Source organism: Nycticebus coucang, chromosome 12 (assembly GCF_027406575.1).
Source record: "Nycticebus coucang isolate mNycCou1 chromosome 12, mNycCou1.pri, whole genome shotgun sequence".
Lineage (NCBI taxonomy): Eukaryota > Metazoa > Chordata > Mammalia > Primates > Lorisidae > Nycticebus > Nycticebus coucang.
The window spans coordinates 11,573,925-11,592,978 of record NC_069791.1 but is presented as its reverse complement, the minus strand read 5'-3'; the positions used below and the strand labels follow the sequence as shown (position 1 = coordinate 11,592,978).

The 19,054-nt window shown below is 37.7% G+C and overlaps 1 protein-coding gene across 3 annotated transcripts in view; it reads right to left on the bottom strand.

The window, feature by feature from the left end:
* Window positions 1-1,059: 1,059 nt before the first annotated feature.
* TESPA1 (thymocyte expressed, positive selection associated 1) overlaps window positions 1,060-19,054 on the bottom strand; it is a 59,767-nt gene continuing 41,772 nt past the window's right edge. For all 3 annotated transcript variants that reach the window (XM_053557076.1, XM_053557077.1, XM_053557079.1), the window contains one exon: window positions 1,060-1,776. The gene's annotated coding sequence lies outside the window, so the exon portion shown is untranslated. The remainder of the gene's footprint in view (window positions 1,777-19,054) is intronic.

The following is a 19,054-nucleotide window of genomic DNA, read 5'->3' as shown; positions in this document are numbered from 1 at the left end:
ATGGCTCAGCTACAGAAAATGGCTCAGCTGAAATGTGGAGATGGAAATGGGAGCCAGGCTGGCACAGGCCTGCAGGCCTCCCCTGTGGGTGGAGGAAATGGCTTTGTCTTCAGCAGAGATGGGATGATTAGAATCATTAACTGTAGTTGAATGACAATAGGCCCTCACTTTTAGAAGCTCTGTGTTTCTGCTTGTGTTCTGGAAATTTGATATTTTGAGATCAATAGTCTGCCATTTTTCCTCCTTTGCCAGCGGAGTAATAAATTTCTTTTTCCTTCTTCTTAACCACTTGTCCCTGTCTTTGATGTAGCCTTGGGGACAAGCGCTGAGTTTTCAGTCACCTTGTCCATATCTGCTTCCAGACTGAGATCCCTACCTCCAGAGGGACACACTCCCCAGATGCCTTCCAGTTATCTACTCCTCTATTTAGAAATTGTTTCTGGTGAAGCCAGATGTGCAGAGCGCCTCACTGCACAGGTCTTGCCTATTTTCTCTCTTGTAGGCTTGTTAGATGAAATAATCTTAGATCCTACCATTTTTTCTTGTCACCAAGACAGCCTTAAAGTTCCCCTCAGCTTGACCAAACCAGCCCTTGCCCTCCCTTACAACATCTACTTTTCATAAAATTTATTCTAAGTTCTTTATTTGTTTTTTGAGATTCATGCTGACAATAAGATTATCAGAATAAAATCAACTTCTATCTGCTCATCATGTCTAGTATAATTTTTTTTCCTTAACGGTTCTGGTTATGATTCCCCTTAACTTTTATAAAAACTGTATCTTCTAGTCTTTGCTATATTATAATTTTTAGACAATGGAGTAATACATTTCTGGAAATGCGTCTCTTACCTCTCCTGTTCTACTAATATTTTCCAGGGAAAGAATGTGTCCAAGATGCTCTGAACCCACACACTATCTGGTAGACCACTGTATGTGCTGAATCCCTGCTTGCTAACAAAACATTTTCCCTCCAAAGCAAACTACCATTGTTGTTAATAATTATTAATGCCTTTCAAAACATGACACAATTTTAAAAATATTTTTATTTGTATTGTTTTCTGCCAGCAGAAATGTTGTATTATTATTATTTTTTTTTTGGCAATGACCAAGAGGAGTGACCCTGAATCACACTCATTTCTTTTCCTATGGAGTATAAAATTTTGGGTTGAAAGAGAAGCTGGATTTAAGGGCTCCCAAAAGATTTCAGATGAAGCCTCAGGAAGAAAATGAGGACTCTGGTTTTGTGGATGATTTTCTGGAATTTAATTAGGAACACATAAGGATGAAGAGAGTTTTAGAGGGAATCCTGCTGCAGGTCACATCATGGTTTTAGAGACAAGAGGTGAGATGTCTCCTTCCTCTCTTAGCTTGTAACCTTTGAGAGCATTTCAGTGGCAACCTTATTCCCTGAACTTGATCAGCCTTAAATCCTCCTCTCAGCAATGTTAAAGGTTGGAAGAAAATTAAGTCTTTGTTCTGCTTACTAGTGTCCATTTCATATAGTAGAGAAAAGACATGGTACAGAGAGATGAGTTATGTGCCTGAGGCCTCTCTCCACACATGCAGCTTCTGACAGCTTCAGGATGTGGGTTCCAAGTCTCTTGGTCTCATTGGTCTTCTTTCCCATGCACCATGCTGCCTTTCTCCTACTGAATTCAGGGTTTGGAGGACCAATGAGCAAGGCCTGGATGCTGAGGCCAGTCCAACTTTCTGCAAGAAGAAGTGGGAAGCAGACTGCTCCATGAAGCTGCTGCTGGCCGAGCGTGCAAAGACAGCCTGCAGTGGGAATGGAAAAGAAACACACCATAAGCTTTTCAAATAACTTTGGGTACTGAGGCTGGTAGAAACTTATATACTCCACCTGTGGACATGCTTCTCACTGCCACACATAATATTTAAAGTTAATAGCAGCAAGAGTGGCAGCAGCAAAGAGTCATGTGACTTCAGGTTTCTGCTCTTTGCATCATGTGTTATTCCTGGAAGAGTTCATCTCTTATTCTTTAATATCTATAAAAGTATACTCTTATACTTAAAGGGATATTCTTTTACATTTATAAAAATATATATCTATATTTTAATTTTTATGCTTTTATGTTCTTTTGCATGAATTGCTAAGCACTGCTGGAGAGTATCACCAAACCACTACCCATGCATGTTTTGCACCTTGACCTGAGCTTATTGTTATTTCGCATATTCAGGTATCAGTACGTGTTTCAATGAATTTAAATGTTTTTCTTGTTCTCTCCCCATCATGGGATTCTTAGATCTTTACTATACTCCCCTGCCTCGTACTTTTTAATAATGATTTCCACAAAAATAAGAGAGAACTCAATAGGGAGAAATTTCCTTGACTTCTTCTCCAGATAACCAATATAGCCATATTCACAACTATCGTTTTTTCCTTTCTTCTGATCTCAAACACAGATCTGTGACACCATTTTGTGACTGCACCCTCGGAAAGTGCTTTGGATACCAACTCATCCTTGTTCTCCAGTAACCCCATGCCCTGAGGAGGGAAGAAAAAAATTCACCTAAGTTTTCCTGTCACACCTCAAACTGCCAAAGTTGTGGCCATAATGCGTGGCAAGTGGTTAGCTAAGATGGAAAGGCATTCAATTTGTGGGTGGAAGACATGACCAGAAGTGTATTCTGACTGACAGCAGTGGGAGCATCACTATCTGCAGTTATGAAGCATACACTCGGGGTCTTGGAACATCTTCCCCTTGTTTGGGGGGGGGGTACTACTAAACATAGACATGTAAGGGCAAACAAACATTAAAAATAAGAAGCTTAATTTTCCTTGAGGGACCTCTCTCATCCTCCTCCTTTAGAATACTTTTTTAGAACACTTGATAAGTTCTTTGTGTTTGAAATGCATATAAATATTTTTTAAGGCTAAATAGCCTCCTGCTCCCTTTATATCTCAGATCTTTCTCAAGGAGCTGGAAGGCATCACTCTATTTTTTATTATGGTAAAAACACTTAACACGAGGTCGACCTTCTTAACAAATTTTAAGTGCATAATTTGTTATTGTTAACTGTGGATACCACTTTGCACAGCAGATCTCCAGACTTTAATCATCTTGCATAGACAAAATTTTATAGCCACTGAATAGCAATTCCCTATTTCCCTTGCCCACCCCCTCTCCTCTGGCAAGCACCATCCTTACTCTGTGCCTCTAGGTGTTTTACTATTTCATTCATTTCATATAAGTGGAATCAAGCAGCGTTTGTCTGTGACTGGCTTATTTCACTTAGCTTTATGTCCATAAGCTTCATATCATTGCATCTTGTGGGATTTCTTTCCTTTCTAAGGCTAAACAGTATTTCATCATATACACATATATCACATTTTCTTTACCTCTTTGGTCACTGATGAACAATTAGGTTGCTTGTACCTCTTAGCTGTTGTTGAATGGCTGCGCAATAGCCAAGTGCTGTAATGAACACAGCTGTGCAAATGTCTCTTCAAGATCTTGATTTCAGTTCTTTTGGATAAATACCCAGAAGTGAGATTTCTGGATCACATAGTAGTTCTAATTATATATTTTTTAGGAAACTTCATACTTTCTTCTATAGCAGCTGTTCCATTTTACAATCCCACCAACAATGTACATAAGACTTCCAATTACCCTCCATCCTTGCCAATACTTAATATTTAAAAAAAAGCCATCCAAACAGGTGTGAGGTGATATCTCATTATGATTTTGATTTGTATTTCCCAGAGAATTAGTGATGTTGATCATATTTTGACACACCTGTTGGTCATTTGTATGTCTCCTTTAGAGAAATTATTATACCGAAATGTGTAAGGAAATCTTTCAACTAAATAACAAAGCAAACAAATCATCCTATTAAAAACTGGGCAAAAGTCTGGAGACCTATCCCTCTGAAATGTTATTATCAAGGAAGACAGTGTCCCTATCTCCCAGTCTCCACTGGAAGGGGGCCAGTCTAACTTAGGTACCTTGCTTAAACTTGCAAGATGACCTCCTGTCTTAAATATGTGGGAAGTTTTCTTCCCCCCTTTGGATAAACTCAATTAGCTAATACAAATGGCCACCCCAAGTACCAAGTGAATTTAGGGTGAAGTGTGAGGGGCAAATAGTTTTGTTAAGTCTCCTCACCGAGGACAAAATATTATTTACTTTAACAACATCTATGTAATGGGTCCTATCTGCTTGGGTATATAAAAGTATGAAATTTCTTTCTGTCTTTGAAATCAATTTCTTTAGTGATTTTTCTGTGCTGTGCATCAAAGTCTAGTCTAATGCTTATTCAAAAATAAAACCACCTTTCCCCCTCTTAAAACTTTGTTGATAGGTTCTTCTGTGTTTGGTAAGAGATTTTGTTTTAATTATATTTTTCTAACAGAGGCAAAACAACCTTGGTAAGAATTGTAAATGAAGTGGAAAAACAATCATCGCCTTCTCTTGATGTTCTCTCCCTATCCTTCCCTATTTTCTAATCTCTCTGCACATATCCCATCTGAAAGCCCCTCTTCAGAATTTATTTTGGTTTAAGAGAAACTATGTCCAGTATTATAATCTATAAAATAGGGAAAAAATAAAAGAACATATCATAGGATTAAATGATTTAATACACCATGCTGAGTATGGTGTCTGAGATGTAGTCATCACTATGTGTGTGTTATTATTGTTAATATAGGAAAACCTTATGTTAAAGAGCAAGAATGTAGCTACCTAGGTCACATAGGTTCCACCAAGCTCAAAACAGATGGTGCTTTGAGTTGCTGGCCATTAGGGATATCTCAGACTAGCTTCCTTCTTTGTCTTGTGTGCTGCACCAGCATTCCCACCCCAACCCTCCTATCCAGTGCTACCAGCAGAGCTGACCATTAGAATGAAACTTCCCACCTCTAGATGTGGCCACTTCACAAACAGAATATATATTGGCCTGTGCTACTTCAGATCTGGTAAAAGAAACAAACACAACAACAACAATAACAAAAAAATTTCTCCTTTATCCTGCCTCTTATAAATTTGGTGAAGGTCAAATGGTTTCAGTCTCAGCAAGAGAGTACCAAGAGGGGTGTTAATTTGATACTTTCAAGCATGGTGGCAGAGGCTAAATGAGATGGTGGCTTGGGGCCAGCATGTCTTTTAACAGAAAGGGTGCCTGATTTAGTCTGTTTCATGTTCCTGTAGTATAATATCACAGACTAGGTAATTTATGAAGAAAAGACATTTACTTTTAACAATTCTAGAGGCTAGGAAGTCTAAGGTCAAAGGGTGGCATCTGGTGAGGGCCTTCTTGCTGAATTATGCCATGGTGCAAGGTGGAGGGGCAAGAGAGTGTGAGGGAGCAAGAGAGCAAGATAAGGCCAAACTCGCATTTATAACAAGCTCATCTGAGATAACTAACCCACTCCCATTTGTGAAGGAAGAACCCTCATGACCCAATCACTTTTAAAGGTCCAACCCCTCAGGACATTGCGTTGAGAATTAAGTTTGAAGTTTGGGGAACACATTCCAGAGTATTGGTCTCGTGCTAATCACAGAAAGTCAGTCACCTTGTGAAAAATAGAAACTCCCTCTTAGAAGATAAAGCCCCATGAATTTCTGGATGGCAAGCTCGGTAGGGCTGTATTCTAATCCCTATTCACCTACTCAGCTGGGTGTTGTTGGGCAATGAACTTGGACTATGCAACTATGCACAGTGGCTGGCTGAGTGCTGCTACCACTTCCTCCCACGCATAGCCCTCTACACCTGTTAACAAGTAGCAGATTAATACCTGAGTCTTGATACAGCATAATACTGGGAAATGATTTATCTTTAGGAAATAATTACAGACTCTGGAAAAGGCAGAAGTGGGACTGGTTCTCAGTAGAACTGAAAAATTGTCCCAATCTGCTCTGCCTTTGGTTGTGGTGAGTGAGCTTCCCCCAATACACAGACTTTAATATTGATAACACTGAGCTATTTTCATAGCTACCTCTCTTCCTGTGACCCCCTAGAGGATGCTAAAGGAGTGAGTTGAGATGAGTGGATTGATAGAGAAGTGGGTTCATACCTTTGTGAAAAGATGATTAAACAAATGCATACATAGTACTTTGGAAAGATTTAATCACTGTGACTCCTTGCCTTTACTGTCAGTGAAGAGAAGGTCTCCTATTCTTTAGGGTAATCATACAAAATCTACAATTTTTTCCCCTCATTTATCTGAAAGACTGTATGTATTTAATATCTGGATTTATGGTTTTTTATTGAATTTGGTAAACCATCTTAGGTAAAGCTCAGAATTATCTTTAATGATTTTATATTCCACTTAAGGAGGCAAAAAACAAAACAAAAAAAGGCCAACTAAACTGGTTGACACTATGGATTTTAAGACATTTTACAATATGGCAAAATGTGTGCCTTAGTTCCAGTAAAATTTCTGACCACACTGTCTCCTGTTGCAATGACATCGCTCTGGCAGAAAATGGAATCTACATACATACCCCAAATTTATAACTCCTAACAATATTTTTCCCCAAGCAATTCAATTCTAGTATTTTAAAATACTGATTTTTAGTAAAAGTTGGGACAGGTTTGTGAGAAAAACCAGTATTCTGGGCATTGCATAGATTGCCCAGAAAAGTGTGATCATGCAGATTGGGCTCATAGTCCGCTTTGCTGGGTATCTAGGCATTTTCTTGTGCAAGACTGACATCTGCTGGAAAAGTAACACTTAAGTAAAATTTGTATTGTAGAGTAAATTAAATTCTTGGCAAAGAAATCTAGCTGTGAAGTTCATACCTCACATATTCTGTTTGAATTTGATGAGTCTAGCAGTGAATTTTCTTTTCAAATTTTGAATTACATGGCTGAGTTTAAATGACCTTTAGAATGGGACCTTATGTGCCCTGACTATTTAAAATGCGAAGAATAAATGTGTGATGGCTCATGTTTGTAATCCTAGTACTCTGTGAGACCCATTGCTCCAAAAGGGGGAAAAAAAAAGAGAGAGAGAGAGAGAGAGAGAGAGAGATAGATAGATAGATATATTAGACAGGTGTGGTGGTGGGCACCTATTGTCCCAGCTACTTGGGAGACTGAAGCAGGAGGATTGCTTTAAGCAAGATTGCTGTGAGCTAGGCTGAGGCCATGGCACTCTAGCCTGGGTAACAAAATGAGACTCTGTATTTAAAAAGAAAAGAAAAGAAAAGAAAATAATAAAAGCCCTTTGATCAAACTGTTCTTAATTCTCATGGTGGAAGAGTCATTGTGAGAGACTATAATGATGGCCATAGTAATCCTCCCATCCCACATGACTTTTTATAATGTAACTTTGCCACATCATTAAAAAAGAAGAGTCAGTTTTCCTTCCCTTTGAATGTAGGCCAACACTATGTGGCAAAGAAAATTGTGCAATTTCCAATATATTCTTTAAAAGAAGCATTAAAGTTTTGTTTTTTTGCTGTATTTCCATGTAAGAAAGACTAAAGAATGGCATATCTGTGGAGATACACCCATCTGACTTTTAGCCTTAAGATACCAGACATGTGGGGTGAGCCTACTTTTGATCTTCCAAAGCAGACACCAGCCAAATGCAGCCACAGGTGAGTCAAGCAAAAGATCCTACCAGTCAGCCCAGAGAACTCTGAGAAACAATAAATAATTCTGTTAAGCTACTACATTTTGGTGGTTGTTATGCAGCAAAAGGTAACAATACATTAGGAGAGCTTTAAAGGAAGAACAAATATCAATTCCAGATCTCAACCTAACAGACTTCTATTTATGTATTTAACCCAGGAAATAGCTATTTTAAAAAGGCTTACAGAATTGCTTTCTTTTACTGACCTAATACTTTATGCCCATGATTACCTTTAGTAAAATTCAGTAGCACCAGTAACATCATCATTATTATTATCATATACTGCATTACCTTCACATACTCCCCTGTAAGGTGTTAAACTTCATGTAAATGTTTAGTCCATATACATGTATATGTAAATATATAAAATTATTATTATTAATTATTATTACATTACATAGGACAAAGCTAAATTTAAGTGATTTCCATAAACTCCGATCATTGAGTTAGTATGAAATTAGTGTAATAAATAACCTTCCAAAACAGAACGGTACAGGCTCAGATAACTTCACTGGTGTATTCTACCAAACATTTAAGAAGGAAATTTTACAATTCTGTACTACACCTTTCAGAAGATTGAAGCACAAGGAAAACTTCCTAGCTTATTCTGTGAAGTCAGCATTATCTTAATACTAAAATTACACAAAGGCATTACCAAAAAGAAACCTACAGTGTCATAATTCTCATGAACACAGATGTAAAAATCCTCAACAAAATATTAACAAATAATTGAAATCTACATGTATAAAAAGAATTATTACACCATGATTAAGTGGGATTTATCCCAGGTATGCAAGCCCAGTCCAACATTTGGAAATAAATTAATGTAATCCGTCACATCAATAGGCTAAAGAAGAAAAATCACACGATAATATCAATAGATACAGAAAAAACATTTTACAAAATACAGCAGCCATTCATAATAAAACCTCTCAATAAACTAAAAACTGAAAGGAACTTCTTCAATTTGATAAAGCATTATCAGTGAAAACATTTTATACTTAATGGTTAGAAATACAAAACTTTTCCATATCCTCTCTCAGCATTGCTTTTCAACATTGGAAGTTCTAGTTAATGCAATAAGACACAAAAGGAAAATATAAGATATATGTATTATATACACACGATACACAAGATATATGTATTATCTATATATGTATTATCTATATATATATGTATTATCTATATACATATATATATATATGTATGGAAGGCAGAACTACAACTATCTTTGATTGCAGATGACATAATCATCTATGTAGAAACTTAAAAGAAAAAAATTTAAAGGAAAGAAAACTTAATTGACCCCCAAACTCTTGGAACTAACACACAATTATAACAGGGTTGCCGGATACAAAGTTAATATACGAAAATCAATTGCTTTCCTATGTATTAGCAATAAATAGGTGGAATTTGAGGTTTAAAACACAATACCCACATAAATGAAATACTTAGGTATAAATCTATCAACATATGTACAAGATCTATTTGAGGAGAACTATAAAACTCTGATGAAAGAAATACTATTCTTAAGAAATATTATTCTGATGAAAGAAATAAAAAAAGAACTAAATAAATCAAGAGATATTTCACTCTTAATTCCTGAATAGGAAGACTCAATATTTTCAAGAAGGCAATTCTTTCCAACTATGGATTCAATGCAACACAAATCAAAATTATCTGTAAATATTCTGTACATATCAGTATATTATTCTGTACATATCAACAAACTGATACTGAAGTTTAATATGGATAGGCAAATCTCCCAGAATAACCAATACAGTTTGAAAGAAAAGGACAAAGTTAGAGGACTGATACTACCCAATTTCAAAACTTGCTATAAAGCTACATAATGAAGACAATGTAATGTTGCTAAAAGAACAGGTGATAAGATCGATGAAACAGAAGAGACAGCCCAGAAGTAGACAACATAAATGTAGTCAGTTGAGCTTTCATGAAGAAGCAAAGGAAATACAGTAGAGAATAGTCTTTTCTACAAATGCTACAACAACTGGGAATTTACATGCAAAAAAAAAAAAAAAATCTAGACACAGACCTTGCACCCTTCACAAAAATTAACTTGAAATGGATCACAGACCTAAATGTAAAATGCAAAATTATAAAACTTCCAGAAGACAACATAGGAGAAAATCTAGATGATTTTTGGATTTGTTGATCACATTTTAGATACAACACCAAAGGAACAATCCATGAAAGAAGGAATTGATAAGTATGGGCAGGGTCTGTGGCTCAAAGGAGTAGGGTGCCTGCCCCATATGCCAAAGATGGTGGGTTCAAACCCAGCCCCGGCCAAAAAAAGAAAAAAATGCAAAAAAAAAAAAAAGAGAATTGATAAGTTCAATATTAAAATTAAAAATTCCTTCTCTGTTATAGTCAAGAGAATGAAAAGGAGTTTCTCTATAAACTGGAGAAAATATTTGCGAAGAATATTTCGGATAAAGGACTGCTATCCTAAATATACAAATAACTCTTAAACATACCAGCAAGAACACAGACAATTTGATTAAATGAATGAATAAGGAATCTGTGGTAAGTCCATACAACAGAATAGTATTCAATGTTAAAAAGGAATGAGCTATCAAGCCACTTACCACTGTATCACTCTGGTAGGGAATGTTGATAACAGGGATGCTGTGCATATGTGGAGACAGGGTGCATATAGGAAATCTCTGTACTTTTTACTTGATGCTATAAACCAAAAACTTCTCTAAAATCACACAGCACAGGCCCTATATCATAAACTTATTTTAATGGACTATTTTTTTTAGAGCAGTTTTTTCAAGTGCATGTATCTTTTTCATAAAATGACCTCCCTTTTTTTTTTTTTTTTGATAGATACACAGTACTGGAATTGCTGGATTGAATGGTAGGTCCACTTTTAGTTTTTTGAGAAATCACCATAATATTTTCCAGAGGGGTTGTACTAATTTTCAGTCCTACCCGCAGTGTACAAGCATTCCTTTCTATCTGCATTTGCACTAACATCTATTGTTTTTGGACTTTTAAAAGAAAAGAAAGAAAGAAAAGCCATTCTAACAGAAGCAAGGTGATAGCTCATTCTGGTTTTAATTGGCATTTCTCTGATGATTAGTGACATTGAGCATTTTTTCACATTTGTTGCCCTTTTGTATATCTTCTTTTGAAAAACTTCTATTCATGTCTTTTGTCCACTTTTAAATGGGATTTTTTTTTTTTTTTGCAGTTTTTGGCTAGGGCCGGGTTTGAACCTGCCACCTCCGGTATATGGGGCCCGTGCCTTGCTCCTTTGAGCCACAGGCACCACCCGATTTTTCTTTTTTTCTTGCTGATTTGCTTGAGTTCTTTGTAGATTCTGGTTATTAACCTTTTATTGGATGTACAGTTTGTGAATATTTTCTCCCAGTGGCTATTTCCTCTGACAATTATTTCATTAGCTTTGCCGAAGCTTTTTATTATAATCAAGTCTTATTTTTTTATTTTTGTTGCTGCCATAATTGCCATTGGGGTCTTAGTCATATTTCTTTGTCTACACCAATGTCTAAAAGAGTTTTTCCTACATTTCCTTCCAGTATTCTTATTGTTTCATGTCTTACATTTAAGTCTTTTATCCATCTCATTAATTTGTGAGTGGTGAGAGAGAGAATTCTATTTCACTCTTCTGCATGTGACTATCCAAATTTTCCAGCACATTTATTGAATAGGGTTTCTTTTCCAAGTGTGCATTACTGTGTGCTTTGCCAAAGGTCAGTTGGCTATAGGTAGACGGTTTTGTGTCTGGGTTCTCTATTCTGTTCTATTTTTCTGTCTCTATTTTCATTCCAGTATCATGTTGCTTGGTTACGATAGCCATATTGTATAATATGAAGTCTGGTAATGTGATCTCTTTTTTTTTCATTGTTTGATTCTTTAGGATTGCTTTGGTTATTCGGGTTCTTTTCTGGTTCCAAATGAAGCATAGAATTTTTCTACATCTGTGAAATATGACTTTTTAAAATTAAATCATAACTGTGTACATTAATGCAATCATGGGGTACAACGTGCTGGTTTTATATACAATTTGAAATGTTTTCATCAAACTGGTTAACATAGATTCATGGCATTTTCTTAGTTATTGTGTTAAGATGTTTATATTCTACACTTAGTAAATTTCACATGTACCTTTGTAAGATGCACTGTAGGTGTGGTCCCACCAAATACCCTCCCTCCGCCCATCCTCCCCCTCCCCTTTCCTCCCTCACCCCTTTCCCCTTCTTCTTGGGCTATAATTGGGTTATAGCTTTCATAAGAAAGCTATAAATGGGTTTCATAGTAAGACTGAGTACATTGGATACTTTTCTTCCATTCTTGAGATACTTTACTAAGAAGAATATGTTCCAACTCCATCCATGTAAACATGTAAGAGGTAAAGTCTCCATCTTTCTTCAAGGCTGCATAATATTCCATGGTGTACATATACTACAATTTATTGAACTGTTCATGGTTTGATGAAGCACTTGGGCTTCTTTCATGACTTAGCAATCATGAATTGGGCTGCAATAAACATTCTGGTACAAATATCTTTGTTATAATGTGATTTTTGGTCTTCTGGATATATACCTAGTAGAGGAATTGTAGGATTGAATGGCAGGTCTATTTTTAGATCTCTAAGTGTTCTCCAAACATCTTTCCAAAAGGAACGTATTACTTTGCATTCCCACCAGCAGTGTAGAAGGGTCCCCTTTTCTCCACATCCATGCCAACATCTCTGGTTTTGGGATTTTGTGACGTGGGCTAATGTTACTGGAGTTAGATGATATCTCAAAGTAGTTTTGATTTGCATTTCTCTGATGATTAAGGATAATGAGCATTTTTTCATGTGTCTGTAGGCCATGTGCCTGTCTTCTTCAGAGAAGTTTCTCTTCAAATCCCTTGTCCACCCTGAGATGGGATCACTTGTTCTTTTCTTGCTAATACGTTTGAGTTCTCTGTGGATTCTGGTTATTAAACCTTTGTCGGAGACATAACCTGCAAATATCTTCTCCCATTCTGAGGGCTGTCTGCTTGCTTTACTTACTGTGATCTTGGCTGTGCAGAAGCCTTTTAGTTTCATCAGGTCCCATTAGTGTATTTTTTATGTTGCTTCAATTGCCCAGGGAGTGGGGGTCCTCCTCATAAAATATTCGCCCAGACCAGTTTCTTCAAGAGTTTTCTCTGCACTTTCTTCTAGCATTTTTATAGTTTCATGTCTTCAATTTAAATCTTTAATCCAGTGAGAGTCTTTATTAGTTAATGGTGAGAGGTGTGGGTCCAGTTTCAGTCTTCTACAGGTCACCAGCCAGTTCACCCAGCACCATTTGTTAAATAGGGAATCTTTTCTCCATTGAATGTTTTTAATTGGTTTGTCAAAGATCAAATAACGGTAAATAGCTGGGTTTATCTCTTGGTTCTCTAATCTGTTCCATACATCTACCTCTCTGTTTTTGTGCCAGTACCAAGCTGTTTTGATCACTACCAATTTATAGTATGGTCTGAGGTCTGGTAGTATAATTCCTCCTGCTTTGTTTTTATTTCTGAGTAATGTCTTGGCTATTTGAGGTTTTTTTATGATTCCATATAAAACAAAGGATCTTTTTCAAGATCCTTAAAGTATGACAGTGGAGCTTTAATAGAGATTGCATTAAAATTGTATATTGCTCTGGGTAGTATGGACATTTAAACAATGTTGATTCTTCCCAGACATGAGCATGGTATGTTTTTCCATTTGTTCACATCTTCAGCTATTTCTTTTCTTAGAGTTTCATACTTCTCTTTATAGAGATCTTTCACATTCTTTGTTAGGTATACTCCAAAATATTTCATATTCTTTGGCACTCCTGTGAATGGAATACAGTTCTTGAGTTTTTTCAGCTTGACTATTGTTGGTATATATAAAGGCTACCAATTTATGAATGTTGATTTTGTAACCTGAGAAGCTGCTGTATTCCTTGATCACTTCTAAGAGTTTTGTAGTAGAATCCCTTGTGTTTTCCAGATATATAATCATATGATCTGTGAAGAGTGAAAGTTTGATCTCTTCTGACCCTATATGGATACCCTTGATACCCTTTTCTTTCCTAATTGCAATGGCTAAAACTTCCATTACAATGTTAAAAAGCAGTAGAGACAATGGGTAACCTTGACTGGTTCCTGATCTGAGTGGAAATGATTTCATTTTAACTCCATTCAATATGATATTGGCTGTGGGTTTGCTGTAGAAGGCCTCTATCAGTTTAAGAAATGTCCCTTCTATACCAATTTTCTTAAGTGTTCTGATCGTGAAAGGATGCTGGATATTATCAAAAGCTTTTTTTTGCATCAATTGTGAGAATCACATAGGTATTTTATTTTTAATTTGTTTATGTGCTGAATTATATTTATAGATTTATGTATATTGAACCAGCCTTGAGACCCTGGGATAAAACCCACTTGGTCATGGTGTATAATTTGTTTGATGAGTTGCTGGATTCTGTTTGTTAGGATCTTGTTGAATATTTTTGCATCCATATTCATTAGTGATATTGGTCTATAACTTTCTTTTCTTATTGGGTCTTTTCCTGGTTTGGAGATCAAGGTGATGTTTGCTTCATAGAATGTGTTGTGTAGTATTCATTCTTTTTCTATATTTTGGCAAAGGTTGAGTAATATAGGTACTAGTTCCTCTTTAAAGATTTTATAGAATTCTGATGTGAAGCCTTCTGGTCCTGGGCTTTTCTTTTTAGGGAGATTTTGTATAGTTGATGCTATTTTAGAACTTGATATAGGCCTGTTAAACATTTCCACTTGGTTCTAAGTCTTGGAAGGTGGCATGCTTCCAAGTATTGGTCAGTTTCCTTCAAATTTTTGTATTTCTGAGAATAAAGTTTTTTGTAATATTCATTAAGGAATTTTGAATTTCTGAGGAGTCTGTTGTTATTTCATCTTCACCATTTCTGGTTAATGAAATTAGAGATTTTGCTCTTCTTTTCCTGGTTAGGTTAGCCAAAGGTTTATCTATTTTATTCATCTTTTCAAAAAATCAACTTTTTGATCTATTGATCTATTGTATAATTCTTTTTTTTCTATTTCATTTAATTCTGTTCTAATTTTGGATATTTCTTTTGTTCTGCTGGGTTTGGGATTGGAATATTCTTCCTTTTCCAGTTGCTAGAGATGTCTCATTAAGTTGTTAATTTCTTCTTTTTCCATTCTCTTGAGGAATGCTTGCAGTGCTATAAATTTCCCTCTCAGAACTACCTTTGTGGTATCTCAGAGATTCTGATAATTTGTGTCTTCATTGTAGTTTTTTCCCCCATATTTGGTATTTTCCTTCTTAATCTCATCTATGACCCAGGTATCATTCAGCATAAGGTTATTTAGCTTCCATGTTTTTATATGAGTATGCAGATTCCTGTTGTTATTGAGTTCAACTTTTATTCCATGATGGTCAAGATGATGCAAGGAATAGTTTTTATTCTTTTAAATTTGCTGAGATGAGAATTGTGACCTAAGATGTGATCGATTTTGGAGTATGTTCCGTGGGCTAATGAGAAGAATGTGCATTCAGTTTTGTTAGGATGAAATGTTCTGTAGATGTCTGTTAAATCCAACTGTTGAATGGTTAAGTGTAAATCTGAAATTTCTCTGCTTAGCTTCTTTTTTTTTTTTAATTTGATGTTAAGTTATATATTTTCTTTTTTTTTATTGTTGGGGATTCATTGAGGTTACAATAAGCCAGGTTACACTGATTGCAATTGTTAGGTAAAGTCCCTCTTGCAATCATGTCTTGCCCCCATAAAGTGTGACACACACCAAGGCCCCACCCTCTCCCTCCTTCCCTCTTTCTGCTTCCCCCCCATAACCTTAATTGTCATTAATTGTCCTCATATCAAAATTGAGTACATAGGATTCATGCTTCTCCATTCTTGTGATGCTTTACTAAGAATAATGTCTTCCACGTCCATCCAGGTTTCTGCTTAGCTTCTTATTGGAGTATCTATCCAACACTGCCAAAAGAGTTTTAAAATCTCTGACTCTTATGGAGCTGGAGGAAATCAAGTTGCTCATGTCTGTTAGAGTCTCTCCTATAAATTGAGGCGCATTCTGGTTGGGTGCATAAATATTAATAATTGACATCTTGTCATATTGATTATTACCCTTAACAAATATGAAGTGACCATCCTTATCTTTCCTTACTTTTGTTGGTTTAAAGCCTATTGTATCTGCAAATAAAATTGCAACACCTGCTTTTTTCTGCTTTCCATTTGCCTGAAATATTGATGACCATCCTTTCACCCTGAGTCTATATTTATCTTTTAAGGTAAGATGAGATTCTTGTATGCAGCAGATATCTGGCCTGAGTTTTTGTATCCAGTCAGCCAACCTGTGCCTCTTTAGAGGACCATTTAAGCCATTCACATTGTGAATATTGATAAGCCTGGTAAAATTTTGGGTATCGAGTTTTTTGAAGGCCATTGGACATTTTTTATCCTTTTGCCTTTGTGGAAGTTGGAATTTGATCATAAATTTTGGAAAGAGTTTACTTTGGTAATAGAGGATTGTGCTGGTCATTATGGAGGCTAGGTCTGAGAATATCCTGGAGAGCTCTATTAGTTATGGCAAATTTCTTCAACATGTGAATGTCATTAAAGTATTTAATTTCTCTATCATAAATGAAACTCAGTTTAGCTGGATACAGGATCCAGGGTTGAAACTTACTTTGTTTTAGCAGATTAAAGTCGTTAACCACCCTCTTCTAGCTTGAAAGGTTTCAGCCGAGAGATTTGCCGTCATTCTAATATTCTTCCCCTTGTAGGTTATGGTTTTCTTACATATGGCTGCTTGTAGAATTTTCTCCTTCATATTATCTTTGGCAAAGTTAAATATAATGTGTCTGGGAGATGCCTTATTTGGGTTGAGTCCTGCTGGGGTTTTGAAACTCTCTGCTATCTAAATTTCAGAATCACTTGGCATGTCTGGAAAGTTCTCCTTCATTGTCTCATGAAGTAGAGCATCAGGGCCTTTCGAAGCCACCTCATTGCCTTCAGAAATCCCTATAAGGTGAATATTAGTTTTCTTTGAATTATCCCAGAGCTCTCTGAGAGACTGATTTGTTTTTGCTCTCCACTTCTCTTCCTGTTTGAGCTTTTAGGAGCATTCGGAAGTTTTGTCTTCAATGTCAGAAATCCATTCTTCTGCCTGCTCCATTCTGTTACTGTGTGATTCTACTGTATTTCTCAGATCTTTGAGGGCTGCAAGTTCTTTACTCAGTGTGTCAAAATCTTTGGTGATTTTGTCTTTGAATTCATTGCATTCTTGAGACAACTTTTGAAATCTCCTTGAATTTCTAATTCCAACTTTACCTCCATATTATTAATCTTATTTGCAATCCAAACTCTGAATTCAATTTCTGACATCTCTGCCATTTGTCTATGAATGGAATCTTCAGGTGTGTCCACCGTATCGTTCCTTCAGGAAGTTGATCTACTCTGGTTATTCATGTTACCGGAATTTTTCTGCTTATTCTGCCCCATGATTATTTTACACCATTTGACTAGATGAGAAGATAAGGTGAAGTTGGGTTGTTGGGTTCCTGGCGTAATAATTAACCAGCCCTTTACTGAACAGCTATGACTGGTGTCTGTACCTTTTCCCCTAGAGCTTTGCAAAGGACCCTTATAGTGCTACAGCCTGAGACATGGGGGACTTACTTGGTGTGGTGGGGCTAAGGGGCTCTGTTTTGTTTTCAGCTGGTCTCTGTCCTACCCTAGTGAATTAGTTACTCTGTGTTGTCTCAGCTGTGGAAATATACCAGCAATTAGGTTACCCGGCTCCCCCCATGGGCAGTAACTGGAAAAGGAAAATCAAACCTTCCCATAACCACACATCCAGGGTACCACTTTTGATAGTCCTCAGGTGATTGGTCCAGTCTGAGAGATCCAAATAAATTGTCCCAGTCAGCACCCAGTCTCAAGTGAGGGAGTTCAAAAGGTCTCTGGCAACTACATAGCAGGGGTCTGCTGGCAGCTTGAGTATGACTTGTTCTGGTGCTCCATGGAGTCAGAAGGACCCCCTTCCCCCAGGGAATGAATTAGTTTGGGAAGGTTGATGCCTCCTTTCCCACCTTGCACCTCTGTCACACCCAGTCACTGGTAACCCCATAGAGCTATGACCCACTTCCCTCCAATGAGCAGATGCTCCAGGGGTTTGAGCCTGCCTGAGTCACAGAGAGATCTTATGTCTCCTTGGTCAGGCCTCCGCCCTCTGCCACCATCTGGCAGGGGAAGCTGAGGCCTGACAACCTTGGGTGGTTAATGGATGCTGGGGCAGTTCACTCAGTTCCAGCCCGTACCTGATTGATATTACTGACACTTACATTAGCGCAGAATTTGTGATTCTGTCCTGGCTATATTCCCCTGTGGACCAGGTGCTGTTTGAGTTCACAGAAACTGTGACTCAGCCCTGGTTTGTGCCGCTACCCGAACTGGTGTTTCTGTTTCCCCTGCAGTCTGTGTTGGAGCAGGTGCCCTTAGAGCTTACACTCAGCTTTCCATTTCTCACCTGCCTTTGTCTCAGCTATAATCCCCTGGGGGCCAGGTGTTTCTTAGGCTCACTTAAGCAGTCCTCTGGCTCAGCGCCACCCTGGGAGTATGCCGTCTCTGTCCATGTGTCTTCAATTCTCCATCCCGCAGTGCTCTGCCCATGCCGGTACGGCCTCAGGCATATACCCTTTGCTCATGGGGTCTGCATTACCATCCCAGATCTATTCTGCCAGTGTCTGCCACTGGAGAAGATGCCTGGCTTTCTCTGGTTGCCCAGAGAGACAGGGAGTGTCCTTCCAAAATATCCCCAGGGGCATGAGCCCTATTGTTCCTGCTGCTGCTGCTCTGTGCCAGGTGGCACCGCCTCTCCCTTTCTCATATGGTTCCTTCAGTCTACCGTTTTCTCCTTACCCCTGTGCCGCAGAATCAGCACAGACCTGCAACAGCCCATGCCCTTTCTACACCTCTTGAGAAAATACTCAAGAATCTGGACTCCATGGGGGACAGGCTTCCAGACTTTGGGGTGAGAGTGGAGGGGAGTGCTCGGACTTCTGATTTGCAGGTAGAGAATATACACAGTTTTATACAGCTTTATGCCTGGCAGGAGAATGCCATGGCACCCTAGTAGGGGAGGGAGATCTGGTTTTTAGAGGGTTTCTCCTGTGGGATAAAATGGGAGGACGTTTGAACTCTGCTTGCTTTTGTAGAAAGTATACTGTGAGCTGTTCTCATGGGTGAGGGGACTCCCATCTGCTTGGTGATGGATTTTGTACCTTTTGTTTGTATCCTTGGGGTTGTAGCTCACCTCAGCAGGGTTGATGTGCATTCTTCAACCTACTCTCTTGGCTCAGCTTACTTGCTAAACTTCTGTCAAAGCTTTAACTCTCCTTCTGGAGGGGAGCCTCTGTGGAAAGCTGGC